The following is a 17230-nucleotide window of genomic DNA, read 5'->3' as shown; positions in this document are numbered from 1 at the left end:
CATATTAACACGAGTAGCATATTGTTAAATGAAAAATACCTATATATTCCAAAACCAAAAAAGTTTAATGGTAGGAGTCGCACTGTTTTATATTCTTGCACATTTTTTTAATATCTGGCGTAACAGAAGACATTATCTGTTTCTGCATTCAATCTGTTGTGATACCACATATTATAGAGCCATTGGAAAACTTCACCATATATTCATAAAAAAGGAGTGGAAAAAAGACTTACTCAAGTTCCTGGGAGGAAGACACCACACGGGTCAGGGAGCAGAATTTGCTCCAGGCATTGGGGCAGTCCAAGAGGGCTACTGGATTCGCCGGCCCCGCTCACTTCCCGCCGGGCTCTGGGCCAAGGAGGCGCGGCCGGAGTCTCTGGAAGACCCTAGGCAGCCAGACAAGGGCCCTGCGAGGAGCTGGATGGCGCGGATGGCGCGACCTCCCCGCGCGACCGTCACCCAGGACGGTGGCGAGCGCGGAGGGAGGAAGGATATTCTCCGCGAGCCGGGATAAGAGGCGTCCTCGGCCCAGGTGGCCCCGGTCAGCTCCTCCCGTCAACCCCGGCAGGCGGCCCAGTTCCTCCCCGCTCGGCTGCCCCTGCCCACCCGCCCCTCTAGGGAGCGCCCGTCGCCAGCGCCCTCAGAAGGAAGTAAGGAGGCGCCCGGCTTCCTGTAGGGTCCGGGCAGCGCGAGGGACCGGCGAGGGGCGGCAGCGGTGAGCTGGGTCCGGGCGGCGCCGGGGGCGGCCCCCCTTCCTCGGACGCTGGGGGCTTGCGGGGCGCGCCCGGGACTCCCTGAGCGCTAGACCGCCGCGACCGCCTTCCCGTCCGGGTCAGACCCGGAGGACCTGTGTCTGTGTTTGGACCTGGGGTGAGAGAGAGGACTCGAGGGGAGAAGTGGAGCGGGCAACCGGAGAGGGAAGGTGAGGGGTGAACGAGCTGCTGGGAGAGCTTGAGGGGAGAAGGAGAGAATGAACTTGAGGGGAAAACTAGGGCGGGGGGTGAACTCGAGGGGGACCCAGGAGGAGGGAACGGGAAGGGTGAACGTGAGGGGTAGACTTGAGGGAAGATCTTGCGGGTGAACCCGAGGGCGGAACGCGAGGGATAGTGAGGGGGGATGTCGAGGCGGGAACTGAGGAATGAATTTGAGGAGGGAACCGGAGGCGTGAAACGGAAGGGAAACAGGAGGAGGGAACAGGAAGAGTGGACGTGAGGGGTGAAGGAAGATCTTGAGGCGTGAACTTGGGAAAGAAACGAAAGGAGACGACCTCGAAGGGTAAAGAGAGACAAGAACTGAGGGGGACTTGCAGGGGGACTGGAGGACGGAGGCGCCGGGTCCAGCGGGTGACGCCTCGGGTACCTGTGGCGCTCGCGGGCTGGGCGGCGCCGCCCACAGGTGGCGCCGAATCTGCAGGTCCCTGAAGCAACTGCGTTCTGGGTAACTTCTCGGAGCAAACAGGTTGCTGGAGCTGGGGTCCCTACAACCCCAAACGCACCTGTAAAGGAGTTTTTCTTTAAAGAAGAAAGAGCAGGCAAGAAAAGTGTGATCATTACTGAGAAATAAACCTACCAGAAAAGGATGTCCTTTTACCTCTGCTCACCAACAGCCCTGTTCTGTCCTCCAAGTAGTTGCTAATTCGCACCTTGCTAATATTCCCCTTCCAGAAAGTTTTTAAAAAATTGTTATTGTTAGAAAGGAAATTGTCCATAAGCCTTGAATTAACTGTTTCAAGGCCACTGAAACCTACCCACAAAAAAGCGTTTTTGAAAACTCAATCTTCATGGATTTTCTATTAACTAGTTGTACAGGTGCACTTAAAGTCTCGTAAGCACTTTTATAATTCATATGGATCTGATAGCTTGAGAGTTGTTTAATGCCAGCACATGAAATGAGGGGCTTTGCGTTCCTTGTTCGTTGTGTAAAAGTGCGAAAACAGTTACTGAGGATAAAACTATTAGTCTGCCCTTCTTCCTGGACGTTTCTAAGTTCAACTTCTGTTTATTTTCCCCAGATCCTCAGTGTTTACTCACATAAAGCCATGATCTTTTTGTTTTGGGTTATAGGCCCAGGGCCCCAGTGCAGCCTGAACACAGTATTCTAAATCTTGCTGTCTCCGTATCATTATGCGTTATTTTCAAGCTTTTCTAAAGGTAGGTGATAAAATTGACAAGTGTTCTGGACTTGCCAGGACCTACGTGCCAAGTTTTGACAGATAAATGGGAGTGCATTTTATTCATGCCATATTGATTTTTATCACATTATAAAAAATAATTATTTTTAAATGCAAAAATTTACAGATGCATAACCTTTCACAGATAACATGGTCTTCATGAATATATTGATGAGATGCCTAGCGTATGAAAAATTACCTTCATTTGTCTTAGTCATTTTAAATTATTATTTGGGAACACAAATGCAAACTAAAAGATTCAATTTGGTAATCTTTTTTTTTTTTTTTTTTTTTTTTGAGTCGGAGTTTCGCTCTTGTTGCCCAGGCTGGAGTGCAATGGCGCGATCTTGGCTCACCGCAACCTCCGCCTCCTGGGTTCAGGCAATTCTCCTGCCTCAGCCTCCTGAGTAGCTGGGATTACAGGCACGCGCCACCATGCCCAGCTAATTTTTTGTAGTTTTAGTAGAGACGGGGTTTCACCATTTTGACCAGGATGGTCTCGACCTCGTGATCCACCCGCCTCGGCCTCCCAAAGTGCTGGGATTACAGGCGTGAGCCACGGCACCCGGCCAATTTGGTAATCTTTAATAGCAGCTTAGTATATATATGTGTGTGTGTATTTTATATATATATATATATATATATATATATATATATATACATATATATATAAATTTGGTCATGTCACATAATAGGATAGCATTATTTTGTCCTTTTTCGACTGCATCTTTACAGCCTAAATTTTGTTGCATATATTCTTTGAAAAATAATGTTTCTCTATCAAATCCAAAATATTTGAAGGCCCATTATTTGCTACAAGTGACTTTGATAAATAAATATTTGGAAGCTGAAATGCGCTTTAGAATGTATAGTTCTTTTATATAAAGTATATAAAGTTTTGGTGTAAAATGTTTATTATTTAAATAATTTCTTCATTGTCATTTCCAACTGTGTTTTCTTTTTCTTTTTACAAACAAGGATACTTTCAGTAGTTTTGTCTGGGAATTGATCATTTGAATGATTGTATCTAACAAAAAAACTCCCTTCCCCTCATAATGGGAAACAAAATCAGTTATTCATTAGAGGGTAAATAGAAGATTTTTGATGAGCTTTCAAATTGATCCATAGACAATCACTTACCACTTTGTCGACACATAGGAAGTCAGGAACTTCAAGTTTGGAAGCATTACACTTTTGAACTAAAATCTCTATCATTGAACACTTAATTTCTGCCATGAACTTAAGCATTATGACCTTGAAAACTTTCTAATTTCAGTTTTCTTTTCTGAAAATATGGGTTACAGTAATGCTTTTCTAAAGGGTTTCTCCTGAGAATTAAATGATATACTGCATATAAAACTGTAAGCACAGTAGGTACTTGGATATATGGTAAGCAGTTAAAAAAAAAAAAAAGCTAGCCACTGTTAATATCCATTTTTCCCGATATCTGAGGGTGATTAGACAATGTAAATATGTTTATAGGCCATTTCTTGATTAAAAAATGCAAAACTTCATATAGAAGAAATGTGCTGATAGTTTCAAACTGAATTTGGCCTTCAGAAATGTTTTTTTGAGTCAGCTCAATACTTTAAAGTAATTGATTTACTTACCAATATTTTCAAATTAGTAAATTTTGTGTAAGTTCATGGAATCCTGGCTTCTCCTGAAAAAATGGAGGACCAGGCAAGACAGCTCATACAACTGCTTATGGCAGAAGCCAGGATGAGCTGTCCACTTCGGATGGGGCATACATTCTCCACTTTGCCACACTGCTGTCAGCCTCTGCCTTTATTTCATCAAGATCTGCTTCACTCATGTATTTTACATCCCTCACTCCTGCAGACATTTGAGTTTATGATTTCTGACTCTGGAAATATCCCTTACTAACTTGAACAGTTAATTGTGTGACTCACACAGTAACTGTCATCCTTTGAAAAGGAAAATAATCCTGTATTGCAATTTATAAAGTAGTTCCTCCTAAAACTCCGGTGATACTTATATTAACTCTGAGAATTTGTTCAGACATGCATTATTGTCCCATATTACAGCTGTGGACATTGACTTACAGGTTTATACTAAAAATAATGATCTGGTGACTTGAAGTTTTTGGGGGTCTCACTAATACCACCTTTTAAAGATGGAGTTTTTTTTAAGGAAATTATAGCCTTTCTTTTGGTTCTAGCATTTATTTCGAGCAAGTACTTTTATCCCCATAATTATAAAGGGAGAAAATGAATGGTGGAGAACTGAATACATGTATAAAAGTACATAAGTACATTTTTTATTTCCCTCTCTGCAAAATATTTTTAAGAAAATTGAAGGGAACAAAACATTGCTTGTGGCTCATTCAAAACATAGCATACATATAACTGAATAAGGTCTGTTTTAAACTCTACTGTCTGTTATTGGAAAGCTGGAAAGAATATGTGTACAGTTTATCTGCTCTGTAATTAAGCTAGACCAGATTTCTGTGACCAGTTAAGCTAGACCAATTCCTGTGTTTTAATGGTCTGTAAGAAAGGAGACACCCAAAACTTGTTTGGTGGTGCAGACTGGTGTTTTGCATGGGCAAATTTAATTTTTTGTAGGTTTCCTTGAACAAGGGGGGCTTTATTTTATTATTTTTATAATCATCCCAGGAGAATAATATAGAGTAAATTAGAATCAGGGATGCTGCATTTATGGGTGTAGTAACTGTGTATGGTCCTGTTGATTATGTGACTGTATATGAGAGAAGCTCAAACCAGTCTCACAGAGGCTGGGGGAAAGCATATAGACAAAGACAATAGCAGGTCCTGGGGCAGAAAAGGGTTTAATAATGTTCTAAGTCTGGTCAGAAGGTAATTGAGGCTGAAGTCACTGAGAGTGGTGAGAACACAGGAAAGTCAGAAATGGCCAGATCATTCAGGGTCTGGAGAACTTGGTAAAGAATGTGGATTTTGAAGGATATTTAGCAGGAAAATATGATGATCTGATTTCTATGTTGAGATCATCCTGGCTGCTTTGTAGAGAGACACAAATTCTATAGCTGACAAGCTGAAACTCCAGTGTGTTTCTTCCATCATAGGCAGCAACTTTTTTTGAATCTGATGTATCCTTATGTGATGCAGTGTAAGCAGCTTGATAGAAGTGGGTCCATAAGGGGAAGGATCTTTGAATAATATTCTACAAAGATGCATGACTAATGTTTATAAAAGTGAGACTTGTGATATTCAAATATTGCTTGGTTTTGAGTAAAGCCATCTGCTGCCTTCTTAGCATGTTGTATATCAATGAGGCAACTTGTATTTTCATAAAAAATGGTGCTCTCTGTACGTATTTTGGGAAAATTAATGATTAAATTTATTGATATTTGCATTACTTTAGAACGAAAAATGTGCCCGTGTTCACTTATGACGATTATTACTAAGGTGGGTTTCTAGCTTTTTCCACAAATGGATTTGGTCATTATATATGAACTGTTGTGAGATACAGCACTTGGAGAGAATGATTTTTTTGTTTAACTTATGTATTGTCCTTATTTGAGTTAAGAATTGTTTGAAATTAAAATATGAAGGCCCATGAATGCAATCATTTCAAGAAAAATAGCTTTTATTTTTGTTTTTTTCTTCTGTAATATTTCCAGGAAATTGTCCATCCAATCTGTTTTTACATTTATTAATATAAAATTATCTTTTTAATCTCTGCCCTAATTTGTTAGTCTTTTCATCTTTAATATTGCACATCTGTACCTTCTTTCTTGTTTTTTTTTCTTGATCAAAATTGAGCAGGATCTTTCTATTTAAAAAAAAATTCTCTTTAAAGATCTATTATATTTATTAATCCCCTAGTCTGTCTTTTTCTTTTCCTATAATGTCTTTCTTTAATTTATACCCCTCTTCTCTCCCCTTTCTCTACTTTCATTGGTTTTATATAATTTTAGCTTTTCTTACCTTCTAATGTAAACTTTGAGGCTATATATTTTCCTCTGCACACTACTTGAGTTGCTGGTTATACATTTTGATAAGTAGAATTTTCATTATTATTTAGTTCTAAGTCTATTTTAATTCATTATTCTATTTAGTTCATTATGTTTTCTCTTTGACTTTTGAATTGTTTAGTGCCTTTTTGAGGTATGCAATTGTATAGGTTTTTTTTTTTTAAACAATGTAGCTTCTAATAGTTAATTTCTTACTTAAATGGGTTGCAGTCATATGTGCTCAGAGAGTGTATTTATTCTTTTTTGTATATTTCATATATATTCTGGCATATTCATTAAATTCTCCTTAATTATGTTGTTTAAATTTTATTTATGCTTACAAATATTTTTGTTTACTTATTCAAAAAATTACTGAGAAGGTGTGTTAAAATCTCCCATTAAAATTGTTAATTTCTTCCTTTATTTCTTTCAGCTTTTATTTGACATATTTTGGGGTTCTGTTTTGAGTTTTTGTATTTTTTTGATGAATTAAGTCTTTGATTATTATATAGTGGCTATCATACCTCTAATAAGTATTTTTGCTTTAAAATATATTTTGTCTGATATTGAGCTAGCCACATCGCTTTCTTTCATTAACTATTATTACATGGTACCATTATCATAATTTTATTCTTTCTCTCTATTTAGGTTTTAGGTGGATGTATTGCAAACAGCCCCTAGCTACCAATTTCTGTCTTTTCACTGGTGAGTGTAGTTATAATTACTGTGTTACAGTTACAGATACAATTATTATGATTACTGGTATATTAATAATGATTTCCACACATTATTTTATGCTTTTTATTTCTACTGCTTTTTCCATGTTTCCTTTGTTCTCCTTTCCTGAATTTTCCAATTGAATGACTTTTGTAAAGTCAGATTTTTTTTCCTCTAGTATTTTGGAGACTATACATGGTAATTTAAGATTCTAGTGTTACAAGTATTTGACAGGCATATTTTTCTTTTAAAGTCTAAAGTTATTTCTAACTGCTTCCTGAACTGCATGAGGAACTTAGAACATTTTAAGTCCTATTACATTTCCACTTTTGATTATTACTGTTCAACCTTGTCCAACATAGCCCATTATTGTATCCTACAATTAGCTTAGATAGAACATACAGTTTCTTTGTTGTTTTTGATAATTTAGAACTTTCGTGCAGGATCATTGTCATTCTTGAAGCATATCCTTTAGAAGTGCTCTTTCTCAGGGATCAATGGTATTAAACTTTTTTTTTTTTCCTGAAAAATACCTTTATTTTGCCTTTCACCTTGAAAGATAGTTTTATGAGTACTTTTGTTAATTCCAGATTAACAAGTATTTTCTTTTAGAGTTTTGAATATATTGTGCTACTGTCTTCTTTGGAAAAATCAGCAATTATTCCAATTATTTTCCTCTGTATGTAATAACTCTTTTCTATCTGGTTGACTTTAAGAGCTTCTTTTTGTCTTTGGTGCTCTTTGGTTTCATTGTGGTGTATATAGATATGGATTTCTTTTTATTTATCTTATTCAAATGTTTCTGAAAAGGACTGTTCATACCTTTAACCTGTTTTGGAAACCTCTCAGTCATTATTGATTGCCTTTTCCTCATTCTCTTATTTTCTTCTCAAATTCTGATTAGATTTGTATTAAGCTGAATCAGTCAAGAACAGAGTTAATGCCATATATATAGTTCAATGAAGGAATTTAATGTGGAGAATTAGTTACAAATGTTTGTCACATCTGAAAGTCAAATAGGGTATAATGAGGCAATTTAAAAGTTAACAGTAGCAAAAATACTGTTGTCACTTCTCAGGCTGCAGAAGGTAGTCTTAGCAGAACCCAGAATCTGAGGATACCTAGAACCTGGCAGTTTCTGTCTTACAGGAATAGGGACCACAGAGAGACACAGTAACTGATGGAGAAATCTTCGTAGAAAGCAAAGAAAACAGAGGAAAAATATTTTGGTTTCTCCCTTCTTCCTACTTGGGACTCATTGGCAGAATCTCTCAAGGCAGGAAGCCAGTTGGACAAGGAGTATAGAAAATACAGTTTTGAGCTGTCAGTCCCCAAGATTCAGGGGATGGATGATCATGTATGGATCTCAGAGCAACCTGATCATCGCATTCTCCTTTCTATATCTTTTATCTTGGCTTTCACATTTTCTATTATTTTGATCCCCTGTATTACATTCTGGGTAATTATATTGCTGTGGTAAAACATACATCACATACAATTTACCTTTTAAACTATTTTTAAATGTGCAATTTAGTGGTATTAGGTACAGTCACATTGTTGCCCAACCATTAACACCATCCATCTCCAGAAATTTTTTGTTTTCCCCAAACTGAAACTCTGCCTTATACAATAATTCCTGTTCTCTCTCCCGCTAGCTGCTAACAACCACAATTCTACTTTTTGTCTTTGAATTTGACCATTCTAGACACCTCATATGAGTGGAATCCTACAGTATTTCCCTTTGCAACTGGCTTATTTTGCTCAACATAACGTCTTCTAGGCTCATCCATCTCATATGTGTTATAGCATGTGGCAAGTTTCCTTCCTTTTTAAGCTTGAATACTATTAATATTTCTTTCATTTTTTTTTTTTGAGACTGAGTCTTGCTGTCACCCAGGCTCTAATGCAGTGGTGCCATCTTAGCTCACTGCAACCTCTGCCTCCTGGGTTCAAGTGATTCCCCTGCCTCAGCCTCCTGAGTATCTGGGACTACAGGCATGTGCCATCACACCCGACTAATTTTTGTATTTTTAATAGAGATAGGGTTTTGCCATGTCAGTCAGGCTAGTCCTGAACTCCCCACCTCAAGTGATCCACCTGCCTCCACCTCCCAAAGGGCTGGGATTACAGGTGTGAGCCACCGTGCCCAGCCAAATGATATTTCATTTGTAGGTGTACACAACATTTTGTTTCCCCATCTGTGAGTGGACATGTAGGTTGTTTCTGTCTTTGGCTATTGTGAATAATATTGTCATTTATGTGGGTGTACAAATATCTCTTTGAGCCCTTGATTGAATTCTTTGAGTTATATTCAAGAGGTGAAATTTATATCCTACAGGAATTCTGTATTTACTTTTGTGAAGAACTGCCATACTATTTTCCACAGCAACTTCAATATCTTATATTCCTGCTAGCAATGCACAAGAGTTCCAATTGCTCTACAACGTTAACAACACTTAAATTGCTTTATAGGTTTCTTTTTTACTAAATAGTAACCTTCTAATGGGCGTGAAGTGGTATCTCATTGTGACTATTTGATTTGCATTTCCCTAATTATTAGTCATGCTGTACATCATTTCATATGCTCATTGACCATTTGTATATATTATTTGGAAAAACTTCTAGTCAAACATTTGCTCATTTTTTGATTGGGTTGTTTATTGTTTGAGTTGTAGGAGTTATTTATATATTCCGGATGTTAACCCTTTATCAGATACATGATTTGCAATGTTTTTTCTCATTGTGGAGATTGTCTTTTCACTCCATTGTTGATGTTTTGTACATCCCTTGATATACAAAAGGTTTTGGTTCTTACCAAGTCCAATTTATGTATTTTTTTCTCTTCTGCCTGTGCTTTTGGTGTTATATCCAAGAAATCATTGTCAAATCCGTTTTCATGAAGTTTACCCTTACGTTTTCTTCCAAGTGCTTTATTATTTTAGCTCTTATGTTTGTCTTTGATCTATTTTGAGTTAATTTTTATATATGATCTAACAGGAATGTTCTTTTGCATGTAGATATGCAGTTTTCCCACCCTCATTTGTTAATAAGACTGTTTGTTCTCTATTGTTGGAAATCATTTGACTGTATTTCTGGGCTATTTCACTCTGTTTGTCTATATATGTACCAGTACCACAATGATTTGATTACTGTAGCATTGTACTAAGTGTTGAGATCAGGAAATATAAAACCTCCAACTTTGTTCTTCTTTACAAGATTACTGGAAATCCTTTGGAATTCCATATGAGTTTTAGGATGTATTTATTTCTATTTCTGCAAAAAACTTCATTGGGATTTTGATAGCAATTGCACTGAATTTATAGATCCCTTTGGTTAATATTGACATTTAACCAATATTAAGTCTTCCAATCCATGAACACAGATATCTTTCCATTTATTTGTGTGTTCTTTAATTGCTTTAAGCAATGTTTGTAGTTTTTAGTACACTAGTCTTTCATCTCCTTGGTTAAGTTTATTCCTAAGTATTTTATTCTTTTTGATTCTATTGTAGATGAAATTGTTTTTCTAATTTCTTTTTCTGGCTCTTCATTGTTAGTGTACAGAAATGTAACAGATTTTTGCATGTTTGTTTTGTATCCTGCAGCTTTGCTGAATTCATTAATTAGTTCTAGCGTGTGTGTGTGTGGTGTGTGTGTGTGGTGTGTGTGTGTATGTGTGTGAGAGAGACAGAGAGAGAGAGAAAGGAGAGAGAGAGAGAGAGAGAGAGAGAGAGGGGGAGATTTTTTAGGATAAAATCAAATAGTCCTGAATAGAGATAATTTTAATTCTTTCTTTCCAGTCTGAATGCTTTTATTTATGTTTCTTGCCTGATTGCTCTCTCTGGGATTTCCAGTACTATGTTGAATAGAAATGGTAAAAGTGGGCATTTTTGTCTTGTTCCTGATCTTAGGGAAGAAGCTTTTAATCTTGCACCATTGAATATAATGTTAGCTATGGGCTTTTTATAAATGGTTATTATGTCAAGGCAGTTTTCTTCTATTTTTAGTTTGTTGAGTGTTTTAATTTTGACAGGGTGTTAAATTTTGTCAAATGCTTTTGCTGCATCAACTTATATGATCATGTGCCTTTTCCCCTTTCTTCTGTTACATTGATTGCTTTTCATATGTTGAATTATTCTTGTATTCTAGAAATAAATCTCCCTTGGCCATGGTGTATGATCCTTTTAATATGCTGTTGAAGTTAGTTTGCCAGCATTCTGTTGAGCATTTTTGCATTAATGTTCATAGAGATATTCAACTGCAGTTTTCTTCTCTTATAGTGCCATTGTCTGGTTTTGGTGTCAGGATAATGCTGGCCTTATAGAATGAGTTAGGAAGTGTTCCCTCTTGGCCGGGCGCGGTGGCTCACGTCTGTAATCCCAGCACTTTGGGAGGCCAAGGCAGGTGGATCACCTGAGGTCAGGAGTTCAAGGAAGTGTTCCCTCTTTATTTGTGTCTTCTCTCCTAGTAAATCTGCTTAAAGGTTTGTCAATTTTGTTGACCTGTTGAAGAATCAACTCATGGTTTTGTTGATTTTCTCTATACTTTTGTTCTCTATTTTATTTATCTCTGCTGCATCTTTATTATTCCTACTTTTTGCTACCTTTAGGTTCAATTTGCTCCTCCTCTTCTTGTTCCTTAAAGTGTAAAGTTACATCATTGATTTGATATTTTTCTTTCTTTTTAAATTTAAGCTTTTAGAGTAACAAATTTATCTCTTAGCAGTACTTTCACTGCATTCTGTAAGTTTTACTATGTGGTATTTTTATCTTCATTTGATTCAAGATATTTTCAGTTTTCTCTCGTAATTTCTTGTATAACTTATTGGTTGTTTAATTGTGTACTGTTTAATTTCTATGTATTTGTGGATTTTCCAGTCTTCTATTTTCATTACATTTTGATCAGAAAGGATGCTTAGCATACTTCAGTCCCTTTAAATTCATTAAGGCTTGTATTACAGTCTAACACATAATCTATCCTGAAGGATGTTCCTGTGCACTTGAGAAAAAATGTGTATTCTGTCATTATTAGGTGCAGCATTTTATATATGTCTGTTAGATCCAATTGGTCTATAGTGTAAGTCATGTCCTTTATTTCTGATTTTCTGTCTCATTCTTCTATCCATTATTGTGGATATTGAAGTCTTCTACTATTATTGTACAGCTGTTTTCCCGTTTAGTTCTGTCAGTGTTTGTTCATATATTTTGGAGCTCTGAATTTTGGTGCACATGTTTATAATTGTTATGTCTTCTTGGCAAATTGACCATTTTATCATTATCCCATCTATGGCTTAAAGTCTTTTGTAGATAGCATATAGTTGCATCAGGTATGTTTCTTTCTAAAATTAATTCTGCTGATCTGTTTTTCGATTGGAGAGTTTAATCCATTTACATTTAAAACACCAATAGGAAAGAACTTACTATTATCGTTTTTTTGGTTGTTTTTTGATGTTATAACATTTTTATTACCCATTTCCTCTAATACTTTCTCCCTTTGTATTTAGTGTATATTTTGTAATGACATATCTTGACACACACACATATTTGGGATGGAGTCTCACTCTGTTGCCCAGGCTGGAGTGCAGTGGCACAATCTCAGTTCACTGCAACCTCCACCTTCCAGGTTCAAGCAATCCTCGTTCCTCAGCCCCTGTAGCAGCTGGGATTACAGGCATGCAGCATCATGCCTGGCTAATTTTTGTTATTTTTAGTAGAGATGGGGTTTCACCATGTCAGCCAGGCTGATCTTGAACTCTTGACCTCAGGTGGTCCACCTGCCTCAGCCTCCCAAAGTGCTGGTATTACAGGTGTGAACCACCACACCCAGCCCCTTTTGTGTATATTTTATAGGTATTTTCTTTGTGGTTGCCATGGGGATTAGATATAATATTCCGAAATTATAGCAATTTATTTTAAACTGATACCAACTTAACTCAATTGCTTATAAAAATTTGACTCCTTTATAGCTCCCCCCAACATTTTATGTTATTGATGTCACAAATTACATTTTATATATCGTATCCCCACTTAACACAGATTTATCACTACTTTTATGCATTTGTGTCTGAAATTCAAGATAAAAAAAGTGGCATTAACTAAAATTACAGTGCTACTGGGTTTTATAATTTTTCACATAATTACTTTTACTGGAGAACTTTACATTTTCATAAGACTTCAAAATACTGTCTAGCATCCATTCATTTCAATCTGAAGGGCTCCATTTATCATTTCTTGTAGGACAGATATTATTGTAATGAACTCTCTCCATTTTTGTTTATCTGGGAACAAAAGTTAATTTTGTCCTCCTTTTTGAAGAATAGTTTGTCAGATATAGAATTCTCAGTGGACAGGTTTTTATCTTTTAACACATAAAATATGTTATCCCTCTGCCTTCTGGCTTGCAATATTTCTGCTGAGAAATTCACTGATAATCTAGAGAGTGCCTTGTATGTGATGAGTTGTTTTTCTCTTGCTGCTTTCAAGTTTTCTTTTTTTGTCTTTGTCTTTTGACAGCTTGATTATAATGTATTGGCATGGGTTTCCTTGGATTTGCCTTGCAATTCACTCAACATCTGGGATTTGTAGATGCATGCCTTTCCTTAAATCCTTGAAGTTTGCAGCCATTATTTCTTCAAATAAGCTCTCTTCCCCCTTCTCTTTCTCTTCTTCTTTAATACTCATAATGTATATATTGGTATTGTTGATGGTGTTCTATATGTCCCTTAGGCTCTGTTTTCCTTCATTTTTTTTTTTTGGCCCTTCAGATTATAATTACAAGTAATTTGTCTTCAAGTTCAGTGATACTTTCTTCTGCCTATTCAAGTCTGCTCTTGAACTGCTTTAATGAGATTTTCAATTCAGTTATTTTATTTTTTATATCCAGAATTTCCATTTGATTCTGTTTAATAAATTTATCTGATTTTGTATAGTCTGTCTTCTTATAGATACTTTCACATAGTCCCTCTATCTCTAGTCTCTGAAAAAAATTGCATAAGATAGTATTATTTCTTTTAAAAATATTTGATGAAATTGATTGTTGAAATAGTTTGAAATTTTTCTATGTATTCTTTTCTATTCATGTCTGCTTAATATTCACCAGATATTTATGGACTGCCTACTATGTGTCAGGCATGGTTTTAAAGTCTTTGAAGTACATCAGTGAAAAAAACAGGATAAACATTTCAGGCGTCATGAGGATTACATTCTGGTAGTGGAGAAAATAAATTTTAAAAATTATAATTATAGGAAATTATGTAGAGTGTTAGGAAGTGATAAGTGTTATCAAAATAGAGCAGAGTAAGTGAGACCAGGAGTTGGGAAGCAGAATGGGATGTAGGAAGTCAGATTGGGATTTTAAGTAAGATGGTTAGGGTAGGACTTATTGGGAGGGTGATGGCTAATGTAAGACTTGAAGGAAGTGAGAATGTGAGCCATGTCAACATCTTGAGAAAGAGCATTCTAGGTAGAGGGAACACAGATGATCCAATGGAGGATCAGCCCTCCTATGTTTTAGAATGATCATGAAGCCAGTTTGGTTATTTTATTAAAGAATATTTAAGTGCATGTTTACAAAACAAGCAGAAAAGTTGTTGAGATGAATGTGAACATCCTGAAGTAAGCACATTTATTATATTATAATCATTTTTTCTATCTTTAAAAAAACCCAAAAGCTCAATATATAATAAATCTATTCAAATAGATGAGTATTCATTTTAGAACTTCAGCTTTGTAAGTACCTTTTCAGATTTATGGTAAATACACATATCAAAATATGGTAAATATAAATGTTGAAGATAATTATTTGGCTTACATGATCATATAACTAAGAACTTAATTATATGTTTTTAATTTTATAGGCTAGAGAATTACTTTTAATTCTGTGCATTCTAAAGGATTAGGAAAAATGAACATTCATTTTTATGTCAAATGCAATTTACTGTAGTTATTAAGTAATTAGTTGTTAAGTAGCTGTGACATTCTATTCCATTCTTAAAGAATAAACAACTTTGTATGGAAAAAATATAGTTTAGCAGTCAGGAGACTTGATTCTAGTCTAAGTCTTGAAATTCTTTAATGTATTATTTTGAAGCAGTCATTTTAAATGGCTTCATTTTACCTATGTGTTGGGAGTTTTGTTTATTTGCTTTATGTGAAACATGACTAGGTGTATTCTGTTTTCAAAATGCCTTGTTTTTGTCATTTTGTGATTGTTGTTTCTTAATGTTTTGCAATATATTGATGCACTGCTTTAAATATTTGTCTGATTGAGAACTGTTAAAGAAAAAATTGCAGTTTAGACAAATTCCTCCTTATTTTTAGTCCACCTCAGATATTTTCCTGATCACTTCAGAATTTTCTCTGAATCTTTTCCTGATCACTTTAGAATTAATTGATTTTCACCTGGGTGATTATAGCACTTTATGCATGTTCTTGTTATCACTTTTTATAATATGTTATAGTTACATGTTTATTAATCCATCCATGAGTTTTCTTTGTGCTTTTCAAACTCATCAGAATACATTGTACATATTTGTTGTTCAGTCATTTTTTTCATTGAATTTTTATGTCTGTATTGAAAAATCAACAGTTGACTCCTAAGGGTTAATATATCAGAAATGAAGATTGTGTTCAATAACATTACAGCTTGAAAGGCAATATTCCATTTAATGAATGTTTCTCTTGATTGACAACTCCTATTTCAGACCTTTAACGAGATTTAATTTGATCTTTTGGTCTAACGTTTATATTATAGAGATGGCATAAATGCTTATTTGCATGCCTCAAGTTGATGTAAGAAGTAGTTATTTTGTCACTGATTATGAGATTGTTAAAGAGGATGATTATTACTGATTACCTCTTTGCATTTTGGATCAAAGGCATGAATTTCCTAAAGATTAAGTGTTCTAAGAACTATTCAAAAGTATGTTTTTATATGGTAATATAATTTTTAGCAGGCATTCATAGCCATTTACTAGATAATGTGCCCTAAAGTATAATTAATCAGAATATGCCCTTTATTGTGTTTTGGATTTTCATATTCTTTTCAGTTCTCCCTAAACCTTATTTCTCTTCCTAACTTAAAAAAAAAAAGTATTTTTTGAAGAACCCTATTTATTCATTTATTCAACAGCTAGATATTTAACATTTACTATATGCTCCAGGCAGAGAATTAGGCCAAATCTATTATTAGATTTGAAAGTGAATAAGATAGATTAGGTCTCCACTGTCAGAATTAACAATGAACAAATAAACATTTGCCCATTTAGCCAATATTTACTGATTGCCTACCATGTGCTAGGCATTGTTCTGGGAATTGTGGGTACAGTCATAAAATAACAAAGTCCATGCCCTTGTGTAGCTTATATTCTAACAAAAGAATAACAGGATAAGTGGAGAAGGCTAACTTTATGAAGGTTGGTCAGGGAAGGCCTTTCTAGGAAATTGTCATTTGAGCTGAGATCTACAGGACAAGAGGGAACCAAAGGAAAAGGCTATTTGAGGACAAACAATTACCCCAGATAGTAGTGAACTAATTATGTTTGACACACATTGGCTTGTAGCTTTTAAGGTCAGAATATTAAGGATTATTTATTATTCCTTCCATTTTTCAATTAATTATGAAGTACAGGCATCATTTGTAAAGTTTGATAGGAGAGGGTAAACAGCAAAGGGAACAATTTGTGGAGAAACAAATTTGAGGAAAGATATCACTGTGAAATAGTAACTCTAGAGAACAGGGAATATACAAACAGCAAAAGCGCAGTGGGGTTGCTGGGCAGGGTTGAGGGTCTATTTGTCAGTTTCTTATCCTGAATTTTCACTGAAACTAGTCAACATGGTTGTATGGTTTTATCAGTTATGGGCACAGATGTGAAAATGATGTAGTATTTAACCAGAGTTGTTTTCCCCCTCCAGGAGAATATGATGGAAAAATTAAGGAACAAGAGTGTTGAGGGCATTTGTAAAGACATCACAATAATACAAGGCTTGAAGTCTATCCTGGGGAAGGAGAAATGAGCAGGGAGTGAAAAATTAAGAGGGTTGATGGGCTTAAAGAAAATTGAGGATCAGTGGATTGGTGATGTGAACACAGCTGAAAGTTATGAGTGTGGCCAGACAAGTGAATTTCATTGGCTAATATGAAATATTAATATATATTGAAAAAAGTGGTTTTGTATAGATAATTTAAAAATATGAGGGCTACTAGAGGTGCTAAGAGCACTTTCTTTTATTATTCTCACCTTTTTTTGTAGTTTTATAGAAATGGTGTAATATAATATAGGGAGAATACAGAAAAGAGCATTGTTTGGAAGTCAAGAAAAGGTAAAATCTCCTTTATAAAATCACTTAACCTCATTGACCTATTCTTTTAATTAATTGACAAATA

General features: G+C 35.7%; 1 protein-coding gene across 1 annotated transcript in view; it reads left to right on the top strand.

Annotated features, from left to right (window-relative positions):
• The first annotated feature begins 1033 nt into the window (after window positions 1-1033).
• The window catches only part of MYO3A (myosin IIIA), a 242248-nt gene continuing 226051 nt past the window's right edge, over window positions 1034-17230 (top strand). The window contains exons 1-2 of the mRNA XM_032244076.1: window positions 1034-1275; window positions 2064-2150. The gene's annotated coding sequence lies outside the window, so the exon portion shown is untranslated. The remainder of the gene's footprint in view (window positions 1276-2063; window positions 2151-17230) is intronic.

Source organism: Sapajus apella, unplaced genomic scaffold, assembly GCF_009761245.1.
Source record: "Sapajus apella isolate SASKATOON/1434 unplaced genomic scaffold, GSC_monkey_1.0 scaffold53, whole genome shotgun sequence".
Classification (NCBI taxonomy): domain Eukaryota; kingdom Metazoa; phylum Chordata; class Mammalia; order Primates; family Cebidae; genus Sapajus; species Sapajus apella.
This window is presented reverse-complemented; position numbering and strand designations above follow the sequence as displayed.